This window comes from Helicoverpa zea, chromosome 11, assembly GCF_022581195.2.
Source record: "Helicoverpa zea isolate HzStark_Cry1AcR chromosome 11, ilHelZeax1.1, whole genome shotgun sequence".
NCBI lineage: Eukaryota > Metazoa > Arthropoda > Insecta > Lepidoptera > Noctuidae > Helicoverpa > Helicoverpa zea.
The window spans coordinates 11,978,269-11,985,737 of record NC_061462.1 but is presented as its reverse complement, the minus strand read 5'-3'; the positions used below and the strand labels follow the sequence as shown (position 1 = coordinate 11,985,737).

The 7,469-nt window shown below is 36.0% G+C and overlaps 1 protein-coding gene across 3 annotated transcripts in view; it reads left to right on the top strand.

Moving 5' to 3' along the window:
• The first annotated feature begins 522 nt into the window (after positions 1-522).
• The window catches only part of LOC124634362 (cadherin-87A), a 61,926-nt gene continuing 54,979 nt past the window's right edge, over positions 523-7,469 (top strand). For all 3 annotated transcript variants that reach the window (XM_047169921.1, XM_047169918.1, XM_047169919.1), the window contains exon 1: positions 523-832. The gene's annotated coding sequence lies outside the window, so the exon portion shown is untranslated. The remainder of the gene's footprint in view (positions 833-7,469) is intronic.

Here is a 7,469-nt window from a genome sequence, read left to right as displayed (position 1 = left end):
AGTCAAGAATGTCTACAAATTTTATGTATTTTTTATTAGTTGGTAGGTACCTATTTGTACAAAGAGACTTCGAAAGGCAGTACAATAAACGGCTTCCGCTGCGTTATGCTCGGGGAGAGGGTACCTAAACATAACAGGCTTAATTGATGGGAAATTCATTTGTTTGTCAGCTCGATACATGATAAGCAGACAGTCAAATAAAGTATCATGTACCTAAACAAAATAAACACTGAGACTTAAATGATTACGGCGACATCTAGAGCAGAAATATTCACTCATGACTGGATTAACTACCGCTCTCTATCGGCAAACTAAAGAAACAAGAACACAATCAATAAAATCAAAGCCTTCTTCCCTTGATAGTACTATTTTTAACCACTAGAGGCGCTGCATGCCCGTCGAAAAATTACATTACGGTTAACATCCTTTCTCTCTTTCACCCACTCATTGATAGTTGACGCTAGAAAGAGATAGCTGGAATCGTGTCAATGGAACGTAACGTAAACACGAGTTGTCAGTTGTCGAAATAAATTCCACGGTAGCGGGTTACAGAACGGTTTTTAACTTTAATTTTATTTGTAACATCGTGTATATAAAACAATATTAATTAAAAAGTAATTATGTAGGTCTGTGTTACTTCAAAAGTGTTGTTCAGTGTGTTTTTGTGATACTTTTACACGTTTTGTGTGATGCCAAGCTGTTGAAATAACGGTATTGTTGAGCTGTGAACTGGTGTGGTATCAAAACGAACACACCTAGTAAATGAAGCCCGTTTTTGTGAATAAAAAGCACAGGATGCAACGCGTGTGATTTTCGACTGACACTATTCACGGTAAGAGATATTTGTGTGTACTTAAAATACCACGAGCAACTGTTTTGTTATTGAAAAACTCCGACGTAATTATTACGACATTCCTTGATCTTATAATCGTAATTATCTATTTCTTCATTTATTATACTGTAATATAGAAATAAACAACTGAATTATGATTTTTTGTCAAATCCAAATTCTTGTTCCATTCAATTTGCATTTTTTTTTTGTAATTGAATAATAGGCACAGGCAACTGTTGACATTCTTCCTCACACGAAAAAGTTTTGATAGACTTTTCAACAGGATATTAAGGTCAATATTTCTCACCTATGATTCATAAAGATAAATAGCAGACTTCGAGAGTTAAGCAAGCCGCGACCTTGTTGCAAAGGTCCCCATTTGCCATTCTCCACCGGTTTGTCACGCACGTTTGTCAGTCTGTGAGAGAAAACACCTAAATTATTACTTAAATTATTCGTGTCAGTATTGTAAACTGTTCAGGTTCTCTTGTCAATTATCGTATCTATTCTTATGTTAATCATTTATGTTAAGACAACGGTATTTTTGCCTACTCTGTGAATATCTGAGGAACTCGTGGCTAAGTAATACGCTCGGGTCTATCGATCATAAGGTTAAGTAGTTCTCAGCTCGGTCGGTCCATGGATGGGTGACCAATGTGTGATGACGCTTTCCTCCAAGTTTTGGAAGGCACTAGGTGTAAATTGGTGGGCCCTGGCACTCAAATAACAATTTGAACTTCTTGGCAGAAATCAGAAGCCAGAAAGTCGGACAACCAGTTTAGGGTTGCCTAAGTAACTGGGTTGAGGATGTCAGATAGGCAGTTGCTCCATGTAAAGCACTGGCACACAGCTGCGTCCTGTTTAGCAGTCACGAAAAGGCTAGGCAGACGATCAATGAATCCCAAAGCTATTTTCGGCCCATACCATAAAGAGCCAGCTTTTGGTTCAAAGCAAAACCTCAAACTTCTTGACAGGCGTCAAAAATTGGTTTATCGTAATTTCTGCCATCCTCGTATGAAACACGTTCTGGTGGGTCTGAAAGTGTATTTCTTTTGTTCCTAAAACACCCAAATTACGAACAAAGGAATACCTAATCACGTCGTATTTTTGTTTCAAAGCGTAAGAACCTAATTTTAGGGATACGTCTTATTTTTCACCCATTTATTGGGACTTTAAACTGCTAAGAATAGTTTCCTGGAAGTTACAAAATATAACAATAACGTAAATAAATGGTATTCATAGGGGCTATGACTAATAACGAGATGCGGGAATCCGTCTTTCAAGTAGAACTGCTTTTGTGCTTACTTTAGATGCAGCAAAATTCCAAATGAAATGCAGTTTTCAGTTTTATTCCACTACTTGGATTACCTACGTAGAAGTCCGAAGATAATTATCGTAAGAGAATAACCATTTTATCCAAGTAGGTAAGGACAAGACCTTTTCTCATAGGACTGCTTAATGAACGATATTTAGGAATAAACTTATAATGAAGTGCCTACTTCTATTAACTTCCCTCTACATCTACCTTCTCCATTACTTTATGTATCTATCGTAAGTACTATTTTCGTATTTATTTACAAGTTAACCATGCTAAGTAAATTACACATCCATATGATTACACAATTCCCGATTTTAAAACCCCTCTACCACATAATCTCAGTGGACCTTCCAATACTGATTGAAATTCAGCCCACCACACTCATATACTTCAAAACAATCATAATAGATAGCTATGTTAGGTATGTCACTTTCTTCAGCAACTCTTGGTCACACGAACCTAATTGGAAAGCCGGCAACAATGGCGATTGAGCTTGCCCGATATAGATAAACGGGTTCCGTATAGATATATCCGTAGCCCGTAGGTCACATGGTTATTTATCAATTATTTATTTTTTAATTCATGGTTATTATTACTCAGGTAGCTTCTGCCAGCAGTTTCATCCCATGGGATCTGTTTTAGGTATCCGAACGCAAAAAAGGCCTTTGCCGACCTTAATAAATCGGCTGCAAAAATCTAAAATTAATCAAATCTGACCAGTAAATCGCAAGATTAGAGCAAACCAACTCTTCAGGTATATTAGTATAGAGATAGGATTTGTAACATAATATTATGAAAGATCCGTTGATGGTAATGTTGATATTCGGCACGGACACGAATTTGATGCAGTTATGCAAATATCGTGTTGTATTGGTCACAGAACGAGTTCTGCCTACAACTGGTTCTATTTTATGTGGTATCCGTTTTGGTAGAATTAATACTATCAATCGAGGCTTGTTTACCAGCAAATAAAACCTTAAACCCCGAAAACAAGGTGAATACAGAGCACGGTATGGTGGCGTGAACCTTGCTTGTACAAAAAATAGGCCTTTACAAAAGAGGCAAAGTTTAAGTACACAATCCAACTTCGCATACAACTTTAGAGTAAAAACCTCGTAAAAAGGAGACAGAAATAATGTCCACTGCGACGTTTTGTTTTTAAAAAGGCAATAAAAATATAACATTCCAGGTTTTCACTCTAAGACAATGAAACAAATTATCACGTAGGTAGATCCCTCCCGTATTGTAACGAAACCGTAAAATTACATAGTGTATCCTAAGAGCACGTTTGTCTAGCAAACAACCGTGTAAACCTTTTAAAAGTTTCAATACACACATTTCTAAAACCTTTTACTTACTATAACATAAAATACTTTCTTCAAACTACGGCTTTTAGTTCCACGTGTTTATTCGAAAGCTGGATCTAACAAAAGTCGATTTGTTCTGACCGAGACGAGCAATCGATATAAGACGTGGTCATTCAAGGTGTACTTGGCCAATTTCATGCTTAGAGAAAGAATGAATTGCAGCAGCATGTAGTATCAATGGGATTGTTAGAAAGAGTTACCGCGGTACCTGTACAAAAGGCTCCAGAATGAACAAAGATGTCTTTTACACGGTACAAGTCTTTCACGTCTTCCTCAGAGGTCGTTTGTTGATTTATCACAGAAAAGCAGTGTGTCTTTAGTACAACCAAGGTGTGACAATATGAAATGCGAGATTATAAGCTCAGCTTAGAATAAGGATTGCAGTTCTCCAAGGCACACTTTGTTCAACATCACATAGCTTTGATAGAAACGACCATTTCTATCAAAGCGCTGTGATGTCTCACTAACTTGAAAATACTATGCTGATGTTAAAATAATAACCACGTTAACGCGAGCGTCTACGTAAAAACAAACTGACAACAAGCGTTTGTATCCGCTCATTTTTTCACTTCCTCCGCTTCTGGATGCTTCAGTCTTAAATGGTTATCTGACTTGATAAACAAACTATGCAGCTTATTCTTTCTTCCGTTTTATCATGCTAATGAGTCTTTTACTACCTAATAGGCGCTACATTATGTGATAGTGCCTGTGTCCTGAAGGTTATTTTAACTAATGCAATATCCTGCCATTTTTTACAAGAAGTACTGGGCCATATTTCACCAGCAAAGTAGAAATATCTTTATACTGTGCCATAACTTTGTTATAATCTCGAAACCGTCGTTAGATCGGACCGAAATCTGTTCGTAAATGGTACAGTGTAGCACATAAACTTCCTTTTGGAAGATCTTTAAACATTTATCAAGAATCATTTTCAAAATTAAACCAGAATCCCTAAAGACCGTGAACTAGGCAGAACACTTTCTAGATGACCTGTCGGTTTAGTACGCGGCCCCCATTCGAGACCCAGTCCAGATACAAAGGCTCGTTGTCTGCACACAAAAGGCCTCTAAACGAGTTCCGAACATATAAATCTTTTAGTACAACAGTCATTTTTATTTGCTGCTATATGCTAGAGCTCTCTCAACGTGGTATTTTTAGAGGTCTAGCTAATGTTTGATTGACTGATTGAAAGTATTTTGAATAGAATGAAATGGCAATTTAAGAAATGTCTGGGAAGTTTTTTGTAGCACGTTTTGACTAAGCAATCAGACTCCTATTTGACTTCCTTCGTTTTGTAATTAATTATGACCATATACCCTAACAGGCATTTACCAACCATTCTTTAGAATCTTTCCTATATTTGCAGTGCCTTTGATTGTTCAAAGCAATTACTTAATTAATGACTTCCTTCGAGACCACTTAGGGTTCAGTAATTAACAGCAAGCAATTGTGAATGTTTTATTACTAAGCTCGGCATATAATTAAAAGATCTTCAAATGGCTATAAACTTCGTCTGGCTTCGTCGACTGCATATTCTTGTGTAAATGTGCTGAAAATAGCATAGTTTCGTTAGTTAACTCATTGAAATCATAAACTTGAAAATGCCTAACCTTACCTAAACCTTGTTGTTAGATAGCTTCTGACTTACAGCTATTTATTTTGAAGGTATTTGTAAATCTTTTATTTGGTCTGATACCAGCCGCATAACCTGAAGGCTGATTTACATTGAGTCAGTAACTGACGTCAGTGTAGGCGCCGAAAACTGACGCGTGCTATTTACACGAAGTCAGTGTAGTGTCAGTGTTTCGTCAGTAGTACTGTACTGACTTCAAATCAATTTACACGATGGCAGTGCCGGGTCAGCACTGACTTGTCAGTGGACTGACGTCAGTTACTGACTCAATGTAAATCAGCCATGATGTTATAATGTAAGCACTACCAGATGTTGCACAGGTAATTTAGGGTACATCATTGTGACAGAAATTAGCTGTATACCAACAACTGTAAATATTATGGTACGCATTAAAGTACCTAGTACCATTCATCTCCATACTGATTTATCAGACACATACCCAAATTATGGGCCGACTAAAAGCAGTTAGTGGGAGCTCCTATGCGTGACAGGATCTCAAGTAAGGCTTACTATTCAGTTTCAAATCAAGTATTCAATCCTCGTTTCAACAAACAAACAAATCAAGCTAAATCTCTCAGAGATTTCGTGATACAAACATAACGGGTGTTAGGGGACAGGCAGAGACGGTAGTCCAAACGTTACTGCAGTGACCGAGATTACAACCAGTAGATGCCTGCATAATTAGCGAGCTATGGAAACCGGTTCATATGAAAATACTTGAAGTTGACGACCTGGGAAGGGCGGTGATTCAAAATGTCTGTCATGATGGTATTTTTTTGGCTCAAAATTAGATAGAGATTAGGAAAGTCTAAGGTCCTTCAAAGATCCTATGTTAAAGAAGGAGTTTTTTATTTAAAAATTAAGATCAATAACACCTTCGTAACAGTGTCAAAATATGATGAGATAATACCTACTTTACCGTACTTACCTGTGATATTATTTAATTTACTTAATATCAATCCTAGGCCAAGTTAACTTCTTACTCCTATGAATTCTACATTCGAAAGTGTCTGGTACCTATAATTAGTGAATGAACATTAGATCATCAAAAATACAAGTTTCAGTCATCATTAAAACCACGTCTATGTTAGTTACGGTGTCCAGTACAGTGATACTCAGACTTTTATTCATTTTTGATGGCAAATGGCAAAGTTTTTTTTTTCCAACAAATAAACTTAAGCCGACTCCAACATAGTTGGGACAAGGCTGGACAGATGAAATTAACTTATTCCAATTTATTTAGTATAATCGTGCATTATTGTAAATAAAGTAAACATGCCAAACTCGCAAAAATAAAAACGGTTAACTTTGACACGATCCAGTGTAGGTCAAGGTTTGAGAGCCGCTGTCTTAGCAAAAAATTCAAACTATCAGCGTTTTTAATAAAAACACAACACAACCAGTTTTCAAACGCTACATTATAACATTACCTGAATGCTAAAATATTCAAGATGTCTGCCAATATCTGTCAATGTGACTCAGATGTTACTTAGCGGTTTTTTCGTTTTGTAAACGATAAACTTGGATCATGTAGAACGGAGTAAAGGAGTGCTTAAAAAAAATATTATGTAGGTCTAGTAAAAAAAAACAGAATTTGTAAGTGTTGATAGTGTTAGTATAATAATAAATTCATTCATCAAAAACCGCATGACATAAATAGGAAGAACTTTAACCATAGAATTCAATGGAATAAACGTCATTGTTTAACAAATAATTACTAATACATTCATTGTTCCCTTACAATAAATAACAATAAAAATACAATAAACTATTATTTTACCCGATAAGCCCAAATAAAACCTAAAGCAATTAAGTGCTTATTTAAAATTATTTATTTATTTGCCTCTTTGTCGCTAAGAGGCAATGTCAATGAAAAATATTTTCCCTATTACGTAGAGTGAATGAGAATGAACAATGATTCATTCTGAACGTAGATTGCTTATTAAAAGGAAAAATATTATCACTAAATTAAATCTTTACTCAATAGTTAGCTATACTCAATAAATGTATTATAATTATGGAACGTTTTATAAATAACAGTACGGAACCTTTCGTGCGCGAGTCCGACTCCCACTTGGCCGGTTTTTTACATCATGCGAAAAAAACATTTAAAAAATATAACATCCGAATTGAGAACCTCCTCCTTTTTGGGAAGTCATTTAAAAAGCATGGACATGGAATCAAAACTTGTTCATTCATTTCCTAAGTTGCGGAGAAATGGGGAAACTAACGTTTACTCCAACTTAGTGCTCATTATATTACCCATAGCTAATTATGTACTAAGCAAACGCTTCGAGAACAAGTTACCTTTACGTAAAA